The sequence below is a fragment of the Acomys minous genome, assembly GCF_964271855.1.
Source record: "Acomys minous genome assembly, chromosome: 2".
Taxonomy (NCBI): Eukaryota; Metazoa; Chordata; class Mammalia; order Rodentia; family Muridae; genus Acomys; species Acomys minous.
In genome coordinates this window covers 69,241,381-69,265,155 of record NC_140484.1, presented here as the reverse complement: position 1 = coordinate 69,265,155, position 23,775 = coordinate 69,241,381, and the positions used below count along the sequence as shown (strand labels likewise).

At 49.5% G+C, this 23,775-nt stretch overlaps 2 long non-coding RNA genes across 2 annotated transcripts; one reads left to right on the top strand and one right to left on the bottom strand.

Annotated features, from left to right (window-relative positions):
• Window positions 1-333: 333 nt before the first annotated feature.
• Window positions 334-10,623, bottom strand: LOC311592391. The gene is made up of 4 exons (XR_014777400.1): window positions 10,384-10,623; window positions 10,196-10,246; window positions 9,495-9,554; window positions 334-2,924 (listed from the first exon to the last, which is right to left on the bottom strand). It is a non-coding gene; the product is annotated as an uncharacterized lncRNA (long non-coding RNA).
• LOC311592392 lies at window positions 9,684-13,633 on the top strand. Its single transcript, XR_014777401.1, has 3 exons — window positions 9,684-10,201; window positions 10,732-10,856; window positions 11,933-13,633. It is a non-coding gene; the product is annotated as an uncharacterized lncRNA (long non-coding RNA).
• The last annotated feature ends 10,142 nt before the right edge of the window (window positions 13,634-23,775 follow it).

Genomic DNA, 23,775 nt, shown 5'->3' with positions numbered 1-23,775 from the left:
AAGTTCCAGAGCATCCCAGAGGGGAGTGAGCTGACTGTCACCAGAGAGGCCACAGGAAAGGAGCCCCGCTGGATGAGCACCTGTGGTGGATGGCCCGCCTATGTGCTCCCTACAAACAGCAACCTGTGTCTGGCTTTTACGCTGGGGTGGGCCTCTGGTGATGGCATCAGTTTGGACCAAAGCTTGGAGAAAATCTTGGCGCTGCTCACTTCAGACCTTCTGGAGACTCACGCACCCTCATTATTCCTCTGGGCCTTCCTTTTGGCAGTCTGCATTTGCCTGATAGACAGGAGTGAGAGGAGAAAGAACTGAGGAAGCCACTCAGTGGCCATCTTTATTGTGCTGGGGTTTGAATGCAGGGCTTCCTATGTGTGAGACAAACCCTTTACCGCTGAGCTAGAACTTTGTCTTTTTGTGTTTTGTTTTGTTTTGTTTTGCTTTGTTTTGTTTTTCTGGCAGAGTCTTCAAACAGGGCCCTGGCTGGCTGGCCTGGAACTCTCTATGTACGCCAAGTTCCAGCCTACACTTTTTTAAAAAGAAAAACTATCGCTTCCTGGTAGGCCTCTGGATAAGGCAGGTTTTGCCCCAGGCTCTCCACCTTCCTTGCCTACTGCCATTTGTAACAGCTCCGTTGTGTTCTGGCAGCATTTCTCCTCTTGCCTGCTGCTGACCAGAGAAGCACGGAAACCGACTGTTCCAAACTCACACCCCAGGGTCCAGTTTGTCAAAACCTCTGGAGCCATAACAGTGGCTGGGAAAAATCCAGCCTCCGGGTTTAAGCTTTCCAAACTTCTGGATCCAAGAACACCTTTTGCCAGTGTGTGTATCCCAGTCTATGTTCCCTGGGATCATGACACCCAGTGAGGCATTAGCAAACATTTTACATGTGTCATGGCCAACTAAATGTAGGAAATGCCAAAGTAGAGCTCTGTAAGCTTCTTTGCAGTGGAACCTCTCAGTGCCTTTAGAATACAAATTCAGGTGCTTCCCCCAAAGAAAGCACATGGTATTCCACAGTCTGAGATTCTTGGTCTATTGAGTGGGGGTTTTGTTGGTGGTGGCGGAGGTGGGTTTTTGGGTTTTTCTGTTTTTTGGGTTTTTTGGTTTTTTTGGGTTTTGTTTGTTTGTTTTTTAGTTTTTGGGTTTCCCCCTCTACATACTTCCTGTTTCTGTCTTGTAATTTTCTGAACTGCCTCAGTAAAAATGCCTTTTTTTCTTCCTTTTCTCCTGAATGTCATGGAAACCACCTTCACTTTCTGTCTACCTAATACCCATTGGAACAATGCAGCTTTCTCACCCAGCAGCAAGCTCAGTGGTTTGTTTGTTTGGTTTGGTTTGGTTTTTGAGGCAGGGTCTCGTGTGTCCCTGGTTGGCTTCAAACTCACTAAGTCAAAGGCTTTGTACCACCACTGGGAATCCAACGGAGGTCCTCTGGAGGAACAGCAATTGCTTTTAACCACTGAGCCATCTCTCCAGCCCTACAAGTTCACTTTTGAGTTGGCATAAAAGGCTTCTAGAATCCAGGGCCGGACCACTCCACTCTTGGATGCTGTTAGATGCCCCGCCCTCATGATGGGTTCATCCAGAAACACCTGCGGTTCTGAGGAAGCAGTCAGTGGTCACATTTTGCTCTTACTGTCCAGCACACAGAAGCTGGTGTCTGTACGCTCAACACTTCACACCTCTAACCCCTGCTTCTAGACCAGGAGCCCACCGCTGCCCCAACACCATAGTAAAGGACCAGTCTGTGGGCTCCAAGCCCTCCATCACTCCTTGCCCCAGTCACCTGATCTTGACTCCATGAGCCAGAGAGCAGGACAGGCCCAGACCATGGCCAGCTAGAGCCTGAGGCTGGTCCAGAGAAAGAGATGCCATGCTCACTGCTTCTGCTCCACTAATTAGCATGAGGGGAATATGCCCTCTCCCTGTGCTTGTGCTGTTAGTGTTGCCCCTCTCTTTCTTCCTGGAAGGGGTGTGTCTTCAACTTCCAGCCACGGCCGTTTCAGGCCATTTGCAGGCATGTGTGGGTCAGTTTGAACCCATAACTCATTCTTTGCTTCCTCCCAATTCCCTCCTTACTGTGCTGGTGTTTCTGGTGTCCCTTTCTACCTATCTACCCATAGTCTGTGTGGTTACACTATTCGTCCTTGGCTTGTTAGACTCTGATGTAATTTAGTACTGTGGCCATTTTCTAGAGAGCAGAAAGCCCCTTAGAGTAGCCTACTGTGTACCCCTCTTTTGGTTTGTGCACCATTATTTCCATGTATTGTATTTTTTTCTCAGCTGGACATCTGCTGTGCTGCCAATACCCATTTAAACTCGCCATATCACTCAGTGCCTGAGTGCCTAGCTGCGAGATTGTAAAGACTTGTACCATTTCCAGTTCGTTTTGTGCTTGCATTTGAAGATCTGAACTCTCAGTTTTCTGCTCCTTCTGCCATGCCCGCTATGACCCCCTGCCATGGTGGACTCTCCCCCCTCTGGACTATAAGCCCAAATAAACAGCTTCTTCCTTAAGTCTCCTCAGTCATGGTGTTTACTGCAACAGGACGTAACTGGTCCACACTCGTATTTGCAAAGTAGCTTCTTAGCCCTGCTAGCTCTCTGCCGCCTTCTGAAGGGTCCACTTCAACGCTCAGCCTCTCACTCACCACTTTCAAAGCCAATAAAAGCCATTTGGCCACTCCCTGCTGCGAGAGTGAAGATAACAGAGGCCCTGAGGGCACCACTGGCCCACTGCCGAATGAGCATCCTCCTCCTCCTTGAGGGAAGATGGCAAGGCCTCTACAGTCACACCAGAGGTTTTCACGCTTCTCTACTGAGCAGAGTAAGACGCAGCATCTGAACAGGGCACCTCGAGACAGACAACATGGTTGAAGTCAACAGTTGGTTTCTTCTCTAGATGCATTTAATGATTATAGTAGCTGTGGAAATGAAAAACATACAGTATCAGTGTATTGTTAGCGGGGTGGCTGGGGTGGCTTGGCTGTCTCCTGGGATAGAAGGAGCACGTGTCAGCTCGCACATCTGCTGATTGAGACTGCAGTGGTCCTGACTAGAGAGGGGAAGTCCTTGACAACAGTAGCATGCTGTTGCTTATCATGCCGCGATTAGTCCGGCCCATGACTGTTGAGCCTGCATTGAGCATGGGCAGGTTTGTTTTGTTTTGTTTTGTTTTGTTTTTGTTTTGTGTGTGTGTGTGTGTGTGTGTGTGTGTGTGGTTTTTTTTTTTTTTTTTTTTTTTTTTTTTTTTTTTTTTTTTGTCCAGGGTCCTGTTCTCTAGGGCACAGGCTGTGGATGTTTGCACAGCATTCACAGCGAAGGTGGTGTTGTAAGGACTGTAGAGATGATTTAAAAGTCTGCAGGGGTGGGATCCAGAAATGGCTCAGTGTAAAGTGCTTGTGGGGCACCATGAGGACCCAAGCTTAGGTCACTGGAATCTACATTTCAAAACAAACACAGGTGCAGCAGTGTGCACCTGTAATCTCAGTGCTAGAGAGGTGGAGACAGAAGGATCTCCAGCATGGTGGCCAGCCAGCCCAGCTGAATGGCTAAGCTCCAAGTTCTGTCCAAAAAGAAAAATACAGTGAGAACTGACTGAAGAAGAGACTTAACATCCACCTCTGGCCTCCACATGCATGCAACATATGTATACATGTACCCATTGCCTCTGTCCTCCACACATGAGAGAGGGAGGGAGGGAGGGAGGGAAGGAGAGAGAGAGGGTAGGGAGAAGAAAATCTGTGGGATGGCATAGGAGTTTTGTACAAATACCAACTATGTCCTGACTGTGACACACAGGGCTTCTGTGTCTTGGAATCAGTCTCTTTGAAGCCTGTGGTTCATGCCCGTAGTATCACACAGAGCTGTGAACTCAATTTCTGTTGCCTGATTATGGTGCACACAAGGTTTCAATGGGCCCAAACTCATCCTTTTATGGACAACTATGATCCAAAAGCTCAAGAGGTAATGAGAAAGTCGAGGACTTGCAGGGGAGAGCAGCCCTGTGCGCAGGACATGGCAAAGGTGTTGTACCTTTGCCCTCCTTGTGTGAGTCCAGGACTCTGGGCTCTGGAAGGAAGGTCAGCAACAGCCACTCTGCTCCAGCTGACAGCACAGGAAAATGGGAGACCCCGAGTGTCAGATCTTTTGATCTCTCAGAGGGGCCTGAAAGTTCAAAGAATGATGTGCTGTATCAGATTTTTAAATATTGGCTTGACTAAAAAGAATCTAGTGCAAGCCAAACAAAACACACTTCGGAGCCAAGATCAGCCTTGTGTGGACAGTTTGTGTCTTCTGTGATCATAAAAGTCAGAACGCATAGGCATGAGGCTTCATCTTGCATCCCTATGCTAGCGTACTCCCAGAAGTAAAGTGTGCTAATGCTCAGCATCCTGCTGTTGCTGGACATCCTGGGCACACATAGGCTTCCGCTCCCTGCCACCTGAACTATCTGTTCAGCTGAAGTCATGAGGGCTACAGCTTAGACTTCTGGGATCTATATAGCTTCCCCACATTAATGTAGCCTTGTTTTTCCTTGATCCCTTTTTGTAGTTCCAGGCTGACCTCAAACTCACAGAGATCCAGCTGCCTCTGCCTCCCGAGTGCTGGGACTAAAGGTGTGTGCCACCACTGCCTGGCCCCAAATTATTTTCATATGCAGCCATATTGCACTTTTTGTTTGTTTTTTAGTTGCTTCCCTTTCTTCCCATCAGTACGATGGTGACTAAGGGCAGCTGTGGCCTTGGTGGCTGCCTCAGTAGTCAAAGGCCACGGTGGCTAAGAGAAGAGCATCTTTCTTGCAAGATCTCCATAGACATCCTGACTCACACTTTGGACCCATCTCAGGGACAAGAGAGAGGACATGATTTCTGGCACCAGAAGTCCTCCTACTGCCCCTTGCTGGCTCTATTGGACACATCCCAACTTGAAATGTTTCTCTGCATTTTTTTTTTCATAGAAAGAAAAGCAAAGTTCTATGAGCAGTTTGTCATTGTTGCTGTTGTTTCAGAATACCTAAGCAAAGCAACAGAAGGAAGAAGGGAGGGAGGCAGGCCAGCTGGCCTGGTTCTGGAGGGACATTTTGAGGGTACTTTCTACCTCGGTGGGAAATTGAGGCAGCCTGTCACATTGCATCTACAGTCAAGAGGCAGAAAGCCAAATGCTGACGTTCAGCTTGCTGTCTTTCCATTCAGCTCAGGACCCCAGCCTCACAGTTAGTAGGGGAGTCTTTCCGCCCTAACTAGGCCTGTCTAGAAACTTCCTCATGGACACATCCAGACATTTTCCTAGGCATTCTAGATCCCATGAGCTGCTGGTTGGTGCTAGTGCGTTCACACAGCCAGTAAAGCAGGGCTTTCTGGTTGTTCTTGTGTGTCTGTGCATCTCTGTGAGTGCTTAAACGTGTGCTCTGCTGTTCTAGAAAGCACTGGCCCCAGGTGATTCAAGTAACCCTGGAGTCCTCAGCCTCAGGGCAAGCTCCCTCCCTAATCCTTTCCCTTTGTGTGTCCCCAGAGCTGAGCCCTGGGGCTAGGTTTATTCTAGAACATGGAGCTTGCACATGACCTGGGTGCTTACTATATCATCTCGTGTATGCAGGATACTTTGAAGTCCCCGTGTGGTGGCTTCTATCTACAACTCCTGTCTTAGGAAGCTGAGGCTGGAGGATTATTGTGAGTTTGAAGCCATCCTAGGATATATAGAGTGAGTTCCAGGTCACCCTGGGCCACTGAGTGGGATAAAAAAATGGGGGCGGGTCATTGATCCTTGTTGTTGGTGTCAATCCTTACACAGCTAGTCTGCTAGGCAGAAAGAGCCACAGCCCTGTCCCACTGCTCCCGTTCAGGGCCCTAGATCGCTCTGGCCAACCCAGTGTCCACACACTGTCTCCTCGATCCCTTTGGGTTATGCTCTACCCACATAGAAACCCTTGTCTTCTTTCCTTCTGCTCTAAGGGTCCAAGTGTCCAAGTCCCAAGAGGATGTCGTCCTGGTCCTTGGTAGTTCACAAGTGTACAGAAAGCCTCTGATGGTTAATTCTCACATCAGTGTGACTGGATTGAGACACTTGGGGGTTAGTGAAAAATATTTCTGGGTGTGTCTGTTGACAAGCCCTGAATGTGTGTAGGTAGCACCATCCTGCAGGCAGGGGATCAGAAGAAATAAAGGGGAAAGAAGAAAGAAGTTGCTTGGATGGTGCTCTCTCTCTCTCTCTCTCTCTCTCTCTCTCTCTCTCTCTCTCTCTCTCTCTCTCTCTCTGTTCCCTGAGTACCGTAAGGTGAGCAGCCCCTGCCACACTCACCTGCTGCCACGATATTCTGCCTCACCTCCTGCCTTAAGCAATGGATCCAGCCAACCTTGGGCTGAAACCTCAGAACTATGAGCCAGAACAAACACTTCCTTTACCTGATTGTCAGGAATTATTTTTCACAGTGACAGAAACACAAAAATAAAGTTTAATAATATCACCACTGTTGGGAGTGCTGGTGCAGGCCTTTAATCCCAGCACTCAGGAAACAGAGGCAGATGGATGTCTGAGTTCAAGGCCAGCCTGGTCTACAGAATGAGTCCTGGATAGCCAAGACTACACAGAGAAATCCTGTCTTGGGGAGAAAAAGAATATCACCACTGCCTTCTTAAAGTGGCCATATTATTATTAAGAAAAGTCTCTTCCAGGGATCTTGTAGACCTCGGAGTACACTTAAGGGCATAGAACAGCCCAAAGAGACAGAAATGAAATGGACACTAGCATCCAGTCCCTGATCTTCCTTCCCTTTCCTTCCTTGCTTTGAATGAAAATGGTGCCAAAAGCCCATGGAGAGTAGCATTATTGAGAGGTGTGGCCTTGTTGGAGGAAGTGTGTCATCAAGGGCAGACCTCAGACACTGAAGCCAGGCCGTGTGTATTTCAGTCTTTTCCTGCTGCCAATGGATCAAGATGTATTACTCTTGGCTCCCCCTCCAGCACTGTGTCTGCCTGCACGCCACCACCTCTTTTCCTGCCATGACAGTAATGGACCGAACCTCTGAACTGTAAGCCAGACCCTAATTAAATGCTTTCCTTTATAAGAGCTGCCGTTGTCGTGGTGTCTCTTCACAGCAATAGACACCCTAACACTTGCTTATCCATGTGTACTGTCTAGTTAATGGCTCAACCAATAGCCTGCCCTATCCAGGCACTAGAAGCATCTTCCTGCCCCTAACTAGTATTTCGATCACCATCACTACTGCCTCCCCCTCTTCCCCTCCTCCCTAAGTGTGGTCTGCATATGGAGCTTGGGGTCCTCATGTTGGTACAGAAGACACTTTGCTGCCTGAGCTGTCTCTGGAGACCTGTATAAAGTCTCTCAGTTCATCATCCGATCTCTGGTTGTAAGAGCCTGCTTCCAAGTCCTCAGCCACTGCACAGTGCCCTCGCACGGCTGCATCTCATCTGGAAAGGATGGGCACTGGGTAGTCCTCATGCTGGCTATAACCAGCTGACTGCTCATGCCCTCCTACATGTCAGAGCACCGAGAAAAACTGCCCCATACATCACAGTCATCTTCCCCTGGGCTAGCATCCTGGTGAGGGGCACATCTATCAAGTTCCTGAGTGAAATGTTGCTGCTGGTACAGAGGTAACTGCGTTAGCTGACGGGGAGGCAGGCTTGGGGTTGATTCTGTGTGGCCTGGGGGAAGCTCCTGTCATTCTGAACATCAGGTTACCCATCTCTCCAGGCTGTGGCTCTGTCTGAGAATCATGGCGCTTGTGCCCTCGTGTCCCAGCCAGCCGTGGCCAGCAGAGGGCAGCAGAGATCGGAACATGGAGTTAAGTCACTCCTGGCTTCCCAGAAAGAGAGCTCAGCTCCACTAAATCTCTCTTCTTGGAACCCCTGCTGGCTGGCTCAGCACTCCAGAGCCCTTAGCAAAAGGAGCAAGACATTCCCCATCTCCACTTGCTTTCTTTTGTGACTAGAGAAGCCTTCCATGGATCGTCCTCCCCTGAGTTAGTTTTAAGTCAATTCTGTAGCCCCTCTACCTACATGGCAACAAAGGCCTGGGGAAGGAAGGCATGGCCTGTGTGTCACAGGCTGGTGGCAGGCTCAGGACAGGGCACAGAACTCCTTATGCTCCCCTTTCTAAGTTCACTTCCTGTCATAAGAGCGAAGTGGGCCAGCACCTAGGGGCAGGGCTTCCTTTTGTAGGAACTTAGGGGGGCACGGGCAGACTTCGGGATATATGAAGGGCAGCAGGGAGCTCCCACGTGGGTTGGGAATTCCGATTCCTCTCCATGGGCAGCTGGGAAAAGAACCCTTTACAGATCCATTTGATAGGTGGTCCCCAGCCATGCCTTGACAGCCCATCCGTCTTCACACCCTGGAGTCCCTGATCATGGGATCTCTGCATCTCTCCCAGAGTCAGGGTCTCCATACCCGAATCTGTAGTCACGAGGGTGAAGCATACAGCTTCCTATATGCCACCTGCAGCCCCACACTGCTGGTCTCAATGGCACTGGAATCTATACATTACAGTCCCCTGAGGCACAAGGATGTGACCTCGGGTGTGTGAGTGTGCTCATGCTTGCATGTGCATGCGTGGGTCCACATGTAATTGAGTGCGTGTATGCGTGTGCGCATGTGTCCATCAGGCTCTACTACCCAACTTCTGCACACACCCCCGTGCTGGCTATTCCTCATTGTTAACTGGATTTGAAATCACTTGGGAGCCACAGCCCTTGGGTGGGTCTCAGGAGGGTTTTAGCAGAGACGGGAAGATCCATTTTGAGAGCGGGTGGCACCATCCCATAGACTGACATCTCAGACAAGGTCACAGAGAGAAGGCAAGCTGAGCACCGGCATGCTCCTCTCCATTTCTTCGCCATGACAACACAGCACCCTCCTCTCTCTCTCCTCTACATCTTGCCCGTGGTGAAGGACTGTATCCCCTCAAACTGTGAGTCGGAAACAAACCTTCCTCTTGCTTCCGTAAGCTGCTCCCTCATTTGTCAGCAGGATGCAGCCTCCAGCCTGCCGCCATGGTCAGGCTTACACTAGGCTGACTGTCACCTGCAGGTCATTGGAGGGAGTCAGGGAGAGGTACACAGTCCTGAGGTTATATAAGTGCTCATGCAAGCTCCAAGTTCAAGGACGCATTCTGGTCTGCACATCTCCCACAGACAGGCAAGGCCCCCGGGGAAACAGCACAGTCCCTACCTACCACCCTGTGTAGCTCTGCTGACTCCACCAGTCCTAGGATCGACTGACTGGGCACTGATAGCTGTGACCCTTGCAGGATCCTCCCGGCCACAGGGACTCTGCCTCGCTCAGGTGTGCTGCCATGCAGCTGGGCCTCACACCTGCGACCTGGAACACAGGAGTATGTAGCCCCCGATTACTTCAGGCCGAGGCTCCAATTCTCACACCCAGGGCACATAGAGTGTTCAGGGACAGTCATGCCCTGGGCCTTGGCAGGTGTCTAGAAAGGGTACAGGTGGGGAAGAGACTCTCATCACCTACGTGGCGGCTGTGACTTTGGCCTCCCTCCAGTCAGACAGCAGCAGTCTGGGGCCCAGTGGTCTGCTCGGAGATGAGGCATGAGAGAGAACTCATTATAAAGTGTGTTGGGGTGGGGGTGGGGGGAAGGGGGAGGTACGGCATAGGAAATCTGCTCAAATGGCATTTTCTGGGCCCAATGCCACCCTTTCGAATCAATGGGGACAGGAATCTACAATTTAGCAACCCCCACTCCCATGTGCACCTTCCATTGTTAGGCTATGTGCAAGAAACACAATTTAGAAACAATCTTTTACTCTTGCAATAGACAGATATTTACAAAGCGCTTTCTCCCTTGGCACCGTTCCGTTCCCATCCCTGTGGCTCTGAGGCAGCTCTCCCAGGCGGCTTCTCAGAATCCCTCCTCAGGCCTCAACTCCACTTTCACTTCTTCTCTGGAGTCATGTTTTCCCAAAATGGCTGCCACCTCCAGGTTCCCTCTACCACAATCCCTCCTTGGATCTTTTCCTATAAACACGCACGTGCTTCATTGTGCTTTTAATGTACTCCTGTCAGCCCCCCCTCCCCCCCAGCGCTCCTCTCTCATAGCAGCTGTAAAGCTACATACAGCCTGTGGTGCTGAGATCCCTGTGTATCCTCAAGGCTGCTAAGGATGTAGCATGCACAAGAAATGCACGTGGAATAATAAGAGAGGCCTCTCTCACCACAAGGTGGTTGATTTTTCTCTTCCCATCATGGGGCAACGGGGCAGGCACCTGTTGGAGGAAGAGAGTATTTGAGAGGAAGGGGTCAGTTGTGAGGAAGCCTTGAAGCTCGTAGACCTGGCATGGTGGACTGCCCACCCCTGTCTATGAAAAGAGAAGCCCCCAGGAAAGTCAGACATGTCTCCCACCTACAGCAGCCTCTCCGATGAGAAAGGACCAGCCTGGAGAGCAGCAGCGTGCTTCCTGGAGCAAGCATCTGTCTGGACAGGTAGAAGGGAGGCCCCTGTGGGTTCCTGGAACCTCCTCAGAGCATGCTTGTGTGTACTTGCTCTGCTGGCAGGCCATGAATTGTTTGGGGGCTGTCTTGTTAGGAGATTAAGTTTTCTTTTTAAAAAGCAGAAAGAAAGAAAGAAGAAAGAAAGAAAAAAAAAAAAAAGAACCTCTAGCAGGGGCCTGAGTAGCTGACCTCTGAGGAGGAGATGGCGGCAGAGGCTGAGTGGCACGGCGGTTTGTCTAATTAATCTTCTTGTCAACAGAGTTGTTCTTTGCCTGTGCCAGCCCTGACATCATCCTGCAAGCCTGTCACACCGGTTCTTACCCAGCTACAAAGGCTGCCTCTCACTGCTCCCTGCTCTCAACAACCACCCCAGAACGGCCTGCGGTAAGGTGGTACAGCACTATGGCTGGCCTGGAACTTTGGGGAGGAGACAAGAAGGATCCTTCCCCAGCCTCTGACTCATAGGGGCTGTGGAGACCACAGGTGACAGAAAAGCTGGCAGAGGGCATGGAAGTGAGAGGCACTTCAGACTGGAAGGAGCCTGGTCCCCACATGCGCTGGGCTTCTGGCAGGGTTAAACTCCAGGGGGGGGGGGCAGAACTCAGTGGTACAAAGCACGTGGGCTTGACTGGGTTACCCCAAAAGTAGCTGTAGAAAATGTGGGTGGTAAAGGTGTAACATATGCCTTTAAGGGCCCAAGTAGGGATGTCAGTGAAGCTGACCCAAGCTTCCCTGACTGGGGACACTGATCACTGTGTGAACCTAGGGCCTTTAATTCAGGACTCAGACTTACAGAAAGTTTGTAGCATTTGCATGCTGAAGGAGGCCCCCTGGGTGGCCATATTGTACCTCTGTAGAGACTTCTCGAAGTCAAATTCAGCCACACAAGCCCTCCTTTTTGGTGTCAGTGTCAAGTGTCTAAATTGATGTCTAACTAGATGTCCAGACACAAAGAAGCACCACCCCCACCCTGTGTGCGCGCCTGCTCATTTACCAGGTAGAGACAGTACAGTAGCAAGGCTTCCTCCTCCTCCTCCCCCTACCTCTCCCCTCCTCTCCTTCCCTTCTCCCTTCTTCCCCTCCCTCCCCCCCTCTACCAGTCTGGGAATTGAGTCCAGGGACTCCTGCATTAGATCAGCAATCTATCACTAAAATACACCCCAAGGCCCCTTTGTACTTTCCTTTTGTGACAGAGTCCCTAGATTGCCTGGACATGCACTATTCCTACCTTGGCTTCCCCTCATGCCTGGGATGTCAAGCCTGCGCCACCATGCCTGCTCCACCAGGCTTCTTAGACAGAAGACCAGGGAAGAGGCTCTGCGAACTTGCACAGAGAAGCACTGACATCATTATTTTTCACTCACCTCTAACTGCAGTTTAGCAGTTGATTCAATTACAAATCTAGGCAGAGTGCCCTGGAGTATTAGCAGCGCCTGAGATGTTTTCTTTTCCTCCAACAGAAATCACAGCTACTTTCATGGCATATTACAGTTGAAGCACTTATCTCAAAAATATCATCTGGACTCATCGCTATTTTGAGATGACTGCAGTTAACAGACCCACTCTTCAGATCTCATTAGCTCATAGTCTAAAAAAGCACGTATATGACTACTTCACAATTTAAAAACATTTGAAAACTGGGCTCCGTAACATGGGTGCGCTTTGCATTCCTCCTGCCTCTAAAATGCTTTTTTTTTTTTTGCAAACATACGCGTAACTCGGGGCATCTCCAGATTGGCAAGGTGGAATCTAACAGCATATTATCTCCTGTTTTGTCCTCAGCACACACCTCCCGACCTGACTGATACACAGCAGGCACTCTGTACAGTTTGTTGATTGAACAAATGAATACATTCTAGTGCCTCAGCCCGCCTTTGTTCTGGGTCAGGGGACCATGTGTCTTTGAAGGAGTGGCTGTTTCTAGGCACCCTTGACAACTGAGGTGCAGCATCGTAGAGAAGCAGCATCCAGCTCCAGAACCCAGGCCTGATAGAAGCTGTCTACTAAACACGATCTAACTGGACCATTTTCTTGACTGATGCAGCCACCCAAGGCCTCCAACTTCCTGAACTGCAGACTGGGGCCTCAACAGGGGCATCAACAGGATGCCTCAGTAATCCCAGGCTCATCTCTATCTGGTCTCATGTACCCTGGGAAGATCAAGAGGCGCGGCCCTAATGTACTTCCCGTTCTGACCACGAGATGGCGCCGTGCTCCCGGTCGAAGACCCTCGCGCTGCCCAGCGAGCTGGATCTCTGGGAACCAGGCTTTGGACTTGTGGCTTTGGTGGAAAAGGGTTCAGTTTCCACCTCTGTGGCCACAGGGGTCATGGCCTCGGGCCTCACTGCACCCCACGGTGGTTAATCTGCATCTGGTCAGTTATCCATCACTGTTACTCATCCTCTCCAGAGGGGGAGGTTAGAGATGCCCTAGGGTGAAGCCACAGGATTCCCCACTTTGCGATTTGAATTCAGTATCCAACACTTATTTCCTCACATTGGGGTTTGCCCTAGGGCCGCGTGCCATGTGATGACCACCGACGAACTTGAGTTCTAATTCAGTCCCGTCTTGCTGACATCAGTCTGTCTTTTGAGGAGGTGGGGGTCGGGGAGAAGGTGGGTAAAAATGTCCTGTGGAGCCCACAGGTTTGAAGGAGCCAAGAAGCTTCTGCAGACCAAGAACGCCTAAGCTGGCACACGCTGCACGCTCGCCAAATGCTCCAGGCGAGTCACTGTCTGTGGCATTGATTTCCACAATGCCAGCCTCACTGCCTGTCACCTAGAAAGGGCAATGTCCGCCCCCCCTCCCCAGCCCTTTGTTCATAGGATTTATGGACCGGGGACACCTGCGTTGCTGATCCCAGCCTGGTATTATGTAAATGACCAAACGAAGGTCAGCCCCTGTACTGCTTATCCTGCAGAGGGACCCGGATGGGCAGTTGAGCACCATGGCCTCTTGCTGCTCTGTGTCTTTGTCCCAGGTCTCAGAGGACTATGGCAGGGGGAGGGTGGGGATGGGAGGGTCCCGTGCTGGGCCAGCATCTTCAGTGTTCCAGATGAAACCTGAGCGCCCTCCTTAGGTTGGTGGTGAACACTCACCCTTAATTCCTCGGAAAGGCAAAGCCTGGATTCCAGCTGAAACTGTTTAGTTGGCTTGCAGAGAGCACAGGGCCAGCCCCACTTCCCCACCCCCCCACCCCCCCCACTCCCCCACTCCCCCACTTCCCCACTCCCCCACTTCCCCACTCCCCCAGCACCTTCAGTCTGGATCCCTGTCATGTCCCTGGTGTGCCTGCTTCCTAGCCTTACCTGTGCCAGGGTCTCTGGCCACCAGGGCGTGAAGGCTTCAGGCAGGTCTCTGTGGGCTGGTCACGGGCCAGGGTGCCCACAATTAAGAGATTCATCATGAAAGTGGATTCCTGTGGTTCTCAGCCCGGGCAGGATTCCCTGGGTGTCTGGGGACAATGGAAGGCTGAGGGATTCTGAAAGAGCCAGTGTTACTGTTTAAAGTGTTATCAGTGTAATGAAGTGCTTACAAAGTGTTAAATGCGTGCTGGTGAAATTGCAGCATCTGGGCCCCTATTTTTTTTTTTTTTGTAGACTTCAAGCTGAGCTCTTAGCGTTTGAAAAATGCCAATTAATGCCGTAAAATTAGAATTTCTAATGAGGACCTAGGAGACTCTGTAGTCTTACCTGAGCTATTCCAAAATGTGCCAGAGACACACAGACAAGCGCATGCAATGCGGAGAGTCCAGCCATCACTGTTGTTACTTGAACAAAAGAGGAGGCTATTTGGGACGGGCACACTGTTCTCTGTGCCTGAGGAATATGCGATGTGTTTTGGTGAGGAAATCTTCGGAGTCACCCTTGAGTGGAAGGGAGCTGGACCTGGGGGTGGGAAATGCTAGGATTGCTCACTCTCCCCCCAAGAGCTTGCGGTTTCTCTTACTTGTGTAAGGTCAGTCCTGCTCATCGGCGGCCACGCCCCCTTGCCTCAGAAGCTCAGCAGAGTTGTTCACTTGACAACAGCATTCCAAAGCAAACTTTTCAGGTTCCCACGGAGCAAGTGTTTTTTTAGATCAGTAAGAATTAAACTAATGAGAGGGAGGGACAGAGGGAGGGAAGGGATCCCCAACTTTCTTCTTGTCTCGTACCGACATTGCTTTTTGTCTGCTTCATGCATTGAGGATGCTCTTATGCCTGTCTTGAAAGGGCCGCTCACAAGGCAAGACGGCCCAGCAAACACACAGGTGTCTGGATGTGATGCTATTGATGAGCTCTGACAAACACGCTTGGAGGGGAAACAAAGGCAGGCCAGAAGGATCTGGATGGAGCTGCCTGGAGCCTGGCTTGGAGCTTAGGAGGGTTCCCATGACAGAAGCTTCATTCCACAGATGGTGTGCCAGCAGTGAGTGGAGCCCAATCCTAGTCAGCCTGACAGGTCTTCAATGAGCAACTACTTGTCTCACTTATGGGCATTCCCCTGCCTGGGCACAGTGAAGATGACTACATGAAGACCAACACTTTCAGGCCAGTAGCAAAGCATCCGCTTTCTAAAAGGAGAGTGACAGCAAAAATACTTATGGACCAAGGTGGCCTTACAAGGCTGGGTCTCCTCCTTCCCTCTGCTCTTGCTGCCTTCTCCATGGCAAAGCACCAGGCCAGGAGTAGCAGGAGCCAGAAATCAAAGGAAGGGTTCCTGGGAGGCACTGTAAGACAAGCCGCCTGCCTTGGGTCAACAAGAAGTATATACAGAGCAGGCCTGTGGGAGCACAGAATCCTCCTTTTAAGAAATTTCTGGTAGCTTGATCCATCCCAGAATATTTTGAGAGAGCATGTTTAAAGTATTCTATCACTGGGCGTGGGTGGGGACAGGGGGGAGGGGCTGGAGGGGGAGGGTAGAAAGAAGAGGTACTGAAAAGCGTTGATGCCAAAAGAAACCACTAACAGATGATCCAATAGAAGCAAACGTCTCAGACACAGAGATGATGGAGATAAGAAATTAGTACGTGGTAAAGATCCACAGAGAGCGGGAGATTAGGGACCAGCCATGTGGGAAAAATTAGTGATAATCCCCAGCTTTCTCCATGTATCAGAATAAATTCCACACACATTTACCATCAGGTACGCCTCGACTCCTTGGGCAAGGACGCTTAGACAGAAAGGCTTAGAAATAGGTCTAAAAGTAAAAGAATTTGGGGGGGCGTAGGCTATAGAAAATACTGACACTTTGAGGTAGCAGTCATGGTGGGAAGATATCCGTAATAAATGTCACAAGGGGGGGGGGCAGCAAGGTGGCTCAGTGGGTGAAGGCACCTGCCATGCAAGCCGGACAGTCTGAGTTTGATCCCTGCCAGCCTGCAGTAGACATGGAAGCGACAGAGGGAACTCCACATCATTGTCCTCTGGCCACCCCCACACATCATGGGATGTACCCTTCCTCCAGAGCCACACCCTAATATTTGTCAATTTAAAAATATTATGAGACATCTTGTTTCTAAGTGAAAGGTTGTTATGAGACAAGGAAAGAGCTGGCACAGTAGTGATAGGGGCAAAGCATGGGTGATAACAAAAAGACAAACCTGGAAGTAATGTGTCTAAGCCATTAAGCCTGTTAATTAAAATTATAAATCAAAGCCAGGTATAGTAACGCATTGCTTGTACTCCCATCTGGGAGGATGAGGCAGGAGAATGGAACGTTCAAGGGCAGCCTGGCCTACATAGCAAGACCCTGTTTCAAGACACACACACACACACACACACACACACACACACACACACACACTCATATGAATGCATAATAAAAGTATAAATGAACATTCAGTCCATCCATCAGATCTCTGTAAAATATCCACTCTTGTCCATTGCTGGCGGCATCTTCCTTCTTTCAGGACGTTCATTATACACATATATGCTGCTCTTTGATCAGAGCTCCCTCCCCCTTTATCGTCTTCTATCCTTCTGTTTTGGGGTGACCCTCTGAACTGAACTAGGGTTACCTGCATGAGGACAGATGTGAGGTCATTTACTTGAGCAAGATCACTGTACAGTGGGGTACACCGCAGAGGAATATGACTCCCCCTTAGCTCACCAGGGGGGAAACAGTTGACCCATCTCTTCAAAACCACTTAACAGAATTCCATTGTGTTTCGAGTGGAGGACTCAAAGTGCGCATGAAAGTGTGCTTCCTGCTAATGTGTGCTTTGCACTTATCTTGTTCAAAGTTCTTAAGTCTGTGCACCTACCTTCTCATGCCCTGCATGGGTGGACCAACAGGCTCACTTCAGCTTGGACCACTGAGCATCCTCTTAATTCCCAGGTGTCTCTTGACTGATTGCCTGTATCCATCAGCTATTTATGAAGATCCTAACCTATCTTGTTACTAGGACAGAGAGAGGCACACAGAAGTCTGTATACCTCCGTGCCTTCTTACTAATGGAATCATCAAAATTCAGTTGTCCCCAGCAAAGACTGGGGATATTTTTCAGTAGGACTCACCACTGCAGACACATTGATGTTGACATGTGTTTGAGGTGATGTTTCTTGCTAACCAATATCATGTTTGATATCCCCGTATTCCCCGGCCTCTTGGGAGATGGGTGGGGCCATTTTGACTGGGTCTGACAACAAGCCGGGAGAGGAAGTGATGTAGCTAACTTCCAGGTTGAAACATAACTCCAGGTTGGGGTGGGCTATCCAGGCACTCTTTCCCTCTCGTGGTAGTCACGGAAGCCATACATTCCAGAGAACTCAGCTCTAAGACACAGGAGCTGCCGCTAGCTCCCATCTATTGGTAAGTGACTATATAGATTATGGAACTTAAGCTTTGTGCTGTCCTGCATCCCTGACCGACTCACAGTGGGCATAGAATAAGCCTTTGTTACGCTTAGGCCCTGAGGCTTCAGGGTGTGTTAGTTACTGCAGTTAACCCTGATTGTTAAGGAACTCTGCATCAGCTGTGGGCTAGAGCTGGCAGGTTCTTCACACTGGCAGGCAGGGTGTCCTGTCTTTGCCGAACATCCTTTGGTGGTCCAGCTGTGAGATACTACCTCACTGGAGGAAGGCGTTTCTTCCTTTATCTGCTTTAGGGAAAATAGACTCTTAGGTCTAAATAGAAGCTCAGTGAACGATGCTTCCTTTGGACGCACTAGCTACTTGATCTTTGTAACTATGGTTTCCCCTGGGGCCTATTGGTGATTTTAGGACCATGGTCATGCAGGGAGCATCTAATGAGCTAAGCCCACATCTGACACTGATCCTGACACGAGTCTGCGGTGTCGGTGTGGGAGTATGTCCACCTGTTAAGTTCAGAGCTCGGACAAATACAAGCAACAAGGTTTTTGTCTGCTGCCGTTTGTAGTTATTTACTCAGTTGGTTCTACTCTGAAAAACGCTATCAACCCATAACACTTTTCTTAGCAATAAAACGAAGGGAGCCAGGAAAGCTCCCCGAAACAGACCAATCCTATACTGAGATATTGGCCAGTAAAGACGGGTCGCTGCAGGAGGCACTGTGAACCCTAACTGGCTCAGGGAGAATCTTGGTTATGGTGTATAGCTTTGGGTGAGTTAGGGAGAAAGAAAGCAAATGGTTCATTCTCTGTCCATCTCACTGACCAGAATTTGGGCTCAAAGAAAGCTTGCAGGGACAGTCTTAGCTGTGGGCACACCTCCTGTGACAGAACAGTTACGTTGAGTAGAGTCACCCCGAGAGCTATTAGCAAAGGCAGGCCATCGCTCCTGGCAGAAGCATGGGGCCGGAGGTTCCTGTGAGCTCTGCCCTCACACTTCTGTCCACTGATGAATACACGGGTTTGCACCTTTGCTGAAAGGCATCATATTTAATACACACCGTTTCATGCATGCTGAACTCAAGCTGGCGGCGTTACAACTTGTGCCTGATCAAAGCTGATCTAATATACGTGCTTTTTACTGTAAGACACATCAGAGCCTTTTCTCTACCCAGGAACATTAGAAAGCCCTCTAGGAGTGCAGGGCCGGGGGCAGGGTAGGGGGCAGGCGTTCTCAACTGTGGATTCGCTGGTGAAAAATGCAAGAAGTATATCTCCAGTTAGAGCGTGAAAGGAAACCTGTAGGCAGTGTGACGGCTGCAGCGAGAGGACTGCGTGTCACTTCAGCGAGGATCCGCCAGCTACGTGTGTGCTGGTGGCCCAGAGTTCCCATCGCTTTGCACTTAAGTGCTATTGACTATGAAGGTGTCATGGTTTTAAGGCTGCAAATAAATTATAGGGAGTAAATGGATTTGCAAACATGGACTCTACAAACAGTGAGGATCAACTGCATGGGTATTTGAGGGAAAGAGAAGAAACCTCAGGGTGGAAGCTGTCCTTCCTTCTTGAGGGTGGGGGGTAAATTGCACCTACACGAGTTAATTATATAGGGGGACACTGCTGAGAAAGGAGCTGCCTATAGCATGGTGAAACACTGCTGCAGCCACAAGAAGAACGCATTGATGAATATTTACTAATACAAACTACTGTGAGATGAAAATATTGCCCGCGTGTCACTCCGGCCTTTGTGCACTGATCACACATTTTCCACACAAGCATGAGGGCCTGAGTGTGTTCAAATTCCTAGAGCCCACATAAAGGCACGGACAGGAGCACCCGTCTGCAATACCACAGCAGGATAGGATGTGGAGACGTGAGAATCCCTGCAAACCCCTGAGCCAGCAAGCCCGGCATACATAACAGTGGACAGTAAAGAGGAATCCTTGGGCTGGTGAGATGGCTCAGTGGGTAAAGCTGCTAGCTGCCAAGTGTGATGACCTGAGTTCGATCCCTGGAACCCACATGGTGGCCGGAGAGAACCAACTTCCAGAAGTTGTCCTTTGACCTCCACATGTATACTGTCACACACACACACACACACACACACACACACACATACACACACACACACATTGTAAAAAAAAGTGGAAGAAAAGGACCAGCACTGTGGCACACATGCCAGCCCTCACACATACATATGCACACATCATGCATACATTTTGGAAAAAAAAACACGAACCTTTGCATCTGTATTGAACATATGCACATACCATTTTCTTGTTATTTTCTAAATAATACAATGTAATATCTCTTTAGCATTTATATTGCATTAGTCATTATAAGCAATATAGAGATAATTTATAGGGCATGGGAAGGTGTATGCAGATCATATGCAAATTAGATGCCAGTGAATACTGAGGCGTGACTGTACAAACTATTTCACACACAGTTCCACTTCCTTGTGAATAAAAAAGATCTATTTAGGATATGCAATACAGACACACTCAGCTTATGGGTAGATTCTGGAAGGCATATTTTAATAAGGTACCATGTCCACAAATTGCAATGGCAGGTGAATTCAACTGTGTCCCTTTACTCACTTGTATTTGCAAAATTTGTTTCCAGTGAGATTCCTTTTTATAACTAGAAAAAGGGTTGGGGGTTTTTGTTTGTTTGTTTTTTGGTTTTTTGAGACAGGGTTTCTCTGTGTAGCCTTGGCTGTCCTGGACTCACTTAGTAGACCAGGCTGGCCTCGAACTCACAGGGATCCGTTTGCCTCTGCCTCCCAAGTGCTGAGATTAAAGATGTGCGCCACCACCGCCCAGCTTGAAAAAGTTATTTTTATAATAAATGTTTTCAGGATACTTAGTGTATGCCAGGTCTAGTCTAACATGTGTGCATGCCTCTGTGTGTTTGTGTGTGTGTGTAGGTGTGGGGGTCGTAAGACAGTCTTTTGTGCCATTCCTAAGGCGCCATCCACCTCTTTTTGAGATGCACTGGCATCAAACTTTGCAACTTCATATCTCTATAGTCTGTATTCCCAGCCCAACTACTGAATTATTAAAACCCTATGTAATAATAACAAAAAGAGAAAAAAGAGAAGTCTCCAGATCCCCTTGCTTCTCAGAATGCTCTGGAGGGCTTGTTCCCTCTGACACATCATGCTGCCATTCTGGGACCAGGAATGTGAGGTGGAGCCTCTGGCTCAGATCCCCCTTGTCCAGAAGTGCTGAGGCCTTCGTCTTCTCAGCCAGGCCAGGATTCCTGGGATTTGGCCACAAGGCCATGGGCTAACAGATTCAGGCAGGAATTTTTGTCTGTCTCCTCTGTTTTTAAAAGAAATAAGCCTCTGTCTAAGCTGGATTGAGCCTAATATTATCTGGTTTTCTTCAATGCCTGAGCAAAAAAAAAAAAAAAAAAAAAAAAAAAGCATGGCCGCTCTTTGGCAATGAGGCTGTCTGGAGAGTGTGCTCTCTGGGAGAGCACGTACTTTGCCCAGAGCCTGGTCCGTTGTCAGCAAGGCCCAGGACTGTGTGGGATGAACTCAGCAGACGTTGGCTTGTAGGCAGGAGACATGCTTTGCTGCCTATAATTTGCTTTGTAGCAGTGCAGTGTATACATGCAACCTGTGCTTTCTAATAGTAAACAAACAAACAAACAGACAAACAAACATGGCCAAAGATGTTTATGGAAGCTGAGTTCCAGCTCTACTCCTTTCCCAATGACGTCATTCCCTGGTCTCAGCCTCTGCAGTATGAGGCTGGGTGGTTTTCCTTCTAGGCTGCTGTTTAAAAGCTGAGCTGTGGAAGGCACAGGCTGGAGCGCTGGCTCCACTGAGCCACACCTGCCTCACTGACCAGCTATGCTATTGGGGCTTCCTAACCTGTGCCCCATTGGAAGGTCGGATCTAAACGTTAAGATTAATTGGCTTAAAAGAGTTCAGTTTGCAGGGCTAGGCGACAGCTCAGGAAGCCAAGCACTTGCCTTGCCAGCACAAGGACCTAAGCGTTCAATGTCCAGTTCCTGTGTTAAAAAAAAAAAAAGTAGTTGAATGTGGACCTATAAACTCAGCTCTAAAGAGGCAAAAAAAAAAAAAAAAAAAAAAAAAAAAAAAAAAAAAAAAGATGCATCCCTGGAGCTTGCTGGCTAGCCAGCCTAGCCAAATTGGTGGGCTGCAGGGAAAAATGAAAGATTCTGTCTCACAAAGCAGGATGGGTTATGACGAACCACAGCTGAGGTTGTCTTCTGACCTCCACAGACACATGCACACACCTATACATAGCCATGCACCCGCAAACACGTGTGCCCGCACATGGATCAGGGTACAGCATTTAGGGCCCAGATTGGACATCAGAGTATTACACTTTTCACTGTCTTTGATGGCAAAGCCTCGTGCTTGGAATGTTTTAACACAGAGCTAAGTGCCCGGAGTACCGCTGGATTGCAGCATCAATGAATTTGGCTAGGGAGAAAAGCAGCGCTATGGACAGGGGCAGGGTGGCCTCCCCATCACTGTTGGCAGGGTATTGAGGCACTAAGAGAAAGTCAGCTTCCTTTGGCCTGGGGGACACTGGAGCTCCTAGGATGACAGGGCAGAATTGGGCACACCTTTAAATTCTCTCCAAGGAGGCTGATCTTCCAACACGGTGTATGTGAGTTATGTGGAAATTCACCAGGGAAGTCATGGTCAACTTCTCAATCCTCTCCTCCCCTTTCCTCCTTTCTCTGAGTGCTTGAGGGGATGCTAGGATCAAAGAGCACTATTCCAACGCGGCTGGGGCTCTGGGCTGCTTACAACTTAATTAGCTCCCCTCCTCGCACTGTCTCGGTGGCTATGCCTCATGCTCGTAGGGCGTGCAAACAGGCCCAGCCTAGGAGAAGGAGAGGCCCGAGCTGCTTGCTTTCCTTGCTTCTGCTAATAGGATGCAGCAGCTCCAGGTAGGGCAGCCACCTGTCTGGGCTAGCTGGGAGAGTAGGCGAGCAACACAGGAATGCTGCAGAGCAGTGGTAGGTGCCAGAGGCTGTGGCACCTGCTGGGTCCAGCCCAGGTCAGCAGACTAAAGGCTACAGGTGTACTTCAGGGGTACCCAGCAGGATGAGGGGCACCTGGGACTAGAGTTATCTCATTGCGGTTGCCAGCAGCAGACAGGAGCCTTATCCAGGGAGGCGAGGGCTCCTATGGGGCCCCTGAAAAGGGCTTTGGACTTGTGCAATATCAGAGACAAAATTGCACAATCACACCTAGAGGGCCCCTCTCTAGGAAAAGAGCAAATCCCTGAACTGACTTGTGGGACCTTGTGACTTCCTGGTGGCTTAAAGCAAGGTCTGTCAGGGACTGCCTAAAGTATATTACCCTACCCTGAAGGTGAAGCCAGCTCTTTTCCACCTGTACAGGAGGAAACTGGGAGGAAGGATCCTGAAAGCACAAATGAGAGGCCATTAGCTGGTCAATGCCTTAAGACGCTAATAGGAACAAAAGGAAGGGCTTTCTCCCTGTGGGAACCCCACCTGTCCACAGCCAGCTTGGTGAGCACAGGCTGGGGCAGGACTCTGGGCCCTCCAGAGGGTAAGGACATGCCCTTCTTTCTCAGAGGCAAGTAATGAAAACTCCTAACTGAATGGAAATCGTGTTGAATTCAGTGTTTTCTGCCTTAGGGTTAACCCACATACTTCATCTGTATTATAAAAGTGCAGAGCTGGTGTGGGGTTGCAGGCCTGTGATCCCAGCATTTGGGGGCATGCAGAAGATAATCCGGAATTCAAGGTTATCCTTAGATGCATGGCAAGTTTGTGGTCAGCTGAGGAAAAGGGTGTTCCAGTATTGCCTGAAATGAATTTTAATTTTGTATTACGTATTTATAGTGTGTGTGTACATGTGTATGTGCACGCGTGCATATGCCACAGCATGCATATTAAAGGTCAGAGGACAGTGTGTGGGCTCCAGTTTTCTCCTTCCACCCTGTGGGTCTTGGGGCTTGAACTTCAGGTGTGAGACTTGGCAGCAGGTACCTTTACCCGCCGAGCCACCCTGCTGATCTTGAAATGTGTTTGAATCCATCTGATGGAACAAGGGCTGGGCTTGCCAAAAGGAGATTCCAAGACCCACAAAGGGCTCACATGGCCCTGTTCCCCCCCACAATAAATGCCTACCACTGATTCTAGCTAAAGATGGGGGGACTACACAGGGGCTCACGGCCCAGCTGGGTCTCTGTAATGACAGAGTTCCCTGGGTCCTGGGCTGGAATGGACATAGGGACTGGGATGGGGAGCTGGGCCTCAGAGCTGGACTGTGACCCTGGTGGCCATCCTTGTTAACTCTGGGAGCCACAGGTCAACCCTCCAAGGGGCATTTGCGGTTTCTGGCTAGAGTAGGAAATGACTAGAAGAAGAGTGATGATGGCTTTTTTGCAATGTCATCCCCATTTCCCAGTCACAGCCATGGGGGCAATAACACACACTGTCTTTGGCCCAGAAGCCTCTGGGGCAATTCCATCTAGAATATTCTATCTTGTC